The sequence below is a fragment of the Pteropus vampyrus genome, unplaced genomic scaffold (assembly GCF_000151845.1).
Source record: "Pteropus vampyrus isolate Shadow unplaced genomic scaffold, Pvam_2.0 Scaffold49, whole genome shotgun sequence".
Classification (NCBI taxonomy): domain Eukaryota; kingdom Metazoa; phylum Chordata; class Mammalia; order Chiroptera; family Pteropodidae; genus Pteropus; species Pteropus vampyrus.
This window is the reverse complement of record NW_011888830.1, coordinates 6,961-9,167: the sequence shown is the minus strand read 5'-3', so window position 1 is coordinate 9,167 and position 2,207 is coordinate 6,961.

Below are 2,207 nucleotides of genomic sequence, written 5' to 3'. Positions count from 1 at the left end.
CCAGCATTCCGCAGTCACCCAGGTCTGGCCCAGGGTACTCTCAAAGAGGCCACTTCCCTTTCCTTTGGAGGGTAGTTGACAAAGGGCCCCTCCCTAGGGTCTCAGTGAGGTCTGCAAGGATTTGTCACAGACTCCCAACGCATCTAGATGCCCCAACACTGGGGGCAGGGGCAGGGCGGGGGACTCAACCGGTTTCCCCTTCAAACAAAAACACTAAAACTTCAACTTTTTTTTTTTTTTTTTGGTATTAAAATAATAAAAATCGGCCTGATTAGTTTTCTGCCTGCGTGGAATTCATGAATAAAAATTTTGTCAGGAAGCTGTTACTGAAACCATGGCTAGCTTAATTGATTTCCACCAATCTCTTCTACGATCCGACATCTCCATTAACGCTTTTGACGAATAGTTTTACACATCTGGGATAGTGCTGGTCATTTTTAAAATGAGGTGTCTCTGAAGCTGTTCCAAGGTGGACCGATACTGAACATAAAACATCAGTTTCTTGTAAAGGGGAGACGTCTCTGCCAATTTTAGACACAACCCGACACGCCACAACGCAGCGTTACTTTGTGTTCTTGAATGGAATTAGACGTAAAGGCGGGTTTTAAAGTCTCTAACCACAGTGTAAATTCCTAGGTGTCTACATGGTGGATGATCTTGGGATTTAAGTCCCACAAGGAATGAACAGCAAATTCTTAATGACAACTTTGAAACACACAATGGCTCAGAATGAACACAAAAGATCACGAGACCGTCTTTGTTTATTTTTCTTCGGAGTTTATTTTGAATTTCCATTTTTGGATAACCAAGCAGCTCTTTAAGGAGAATGCACAGAAGAGTCATTCTGGCACTTTTGGATAGTACATAAGATTTTTTTTTTTTTTTAATAGTCACATTCAGTCCCCTTGCTCAGTCCACACTCCATGTTGGGAGAGCGAGATCAGCCCATAGGGTTTTTTTTTTTTTTTTTTTTAATAGTCACATTCAGTCCCCTTGCTCAGTCCACACTCCATGTTGGGAGAGCGAGATCAGCCCATAGGGTTCCAGAGTTAATATGTCACCATATATACAAACAGCCAATGAAACCATAATGGTGGCTAGTGGCCAAAGGGATGGATTTGGGGTGTGTGTGTGGGGGTGGGTGGATCGCTAAAGACTCCTCTATCTTAACTAAACAGAATCCACGTCACACAGGAGAACTTGAGAGTACACAGCGCCGGAACGAGAAATCTGCACACAAACGGGCACTTGGCAGCATGCAGTTTAAAGAAAAGGGGCATCGTCTGATAACTTTATAAAAATCCAGGCAGTTCCATTACAGGAAGTTAAGAAAAACAAAGAGGAAAAGTGAGGGACTCTGTTGTCGTCACTGTAAAAAAGGCACTTGGAGTTAATGGGACCAGAACTGAAGGATTCTCGGCTGATGAAAAAGTTTCAGCACGATTTCATTAAAAGGCTTGGATGTTTAAGAGATGACACTCAAGAGTTTCTGAAAGGAGACACCGAAATTAACCATCGAGAAGCAGACCGGATGAAAATGAAGGAATAAAATCTTGACAACCAACATGGGTTAAAAAAAAAAAAAAAAAAAAAAAAACGGACCTGAAATGTAACCTTAACGAAGCAAAAATCTAAGCAAAGTAAGAGCACGAAGCAGAGATGCATAGCTTTCCTTTGAGGTAACGCATACCCCAAGACACTAGGTGCCAAGCTAATTTCTCAATCGTAACTTCACAGGAGCATTATCGTGATAAAATTGATTCAAGCAATGCAAAAAAGGAGTTTCATCTGTTCCCGCAATCTGAGGGAGAACCGAGGACATCACCAGAACGTATATCAACGTCACTTGTGGGTTTTCGGTGTCCGGGGGTGGGGGACACGTCAAGCCCGTGAAAGGACACTGCATCCATTAGCATCAATTCTTCTGAGTCTTAGCTGTAATTCCGTTCTGACATTTACACAGCAAACGGTAATGCAGGAAATGTCCGCTGCCCACTGGCGACTTCCTCCACAAACGGGTACGCGCTTCCGTTAAGTAAGAATTTTTGGCAATTTTGTTAGATTCCACGGTCGGGTGGTGGCTCTGCGGCCACTCATTTAATGTTAAACGCCATCAGGGGCCTCTCCTCTCGCTTCTGCCAGGGGCTCTTCTTGTCCTCTCCTTGGTCATCATCGTCATCATCGTCATCGTCCTCGTGAGCAGATCT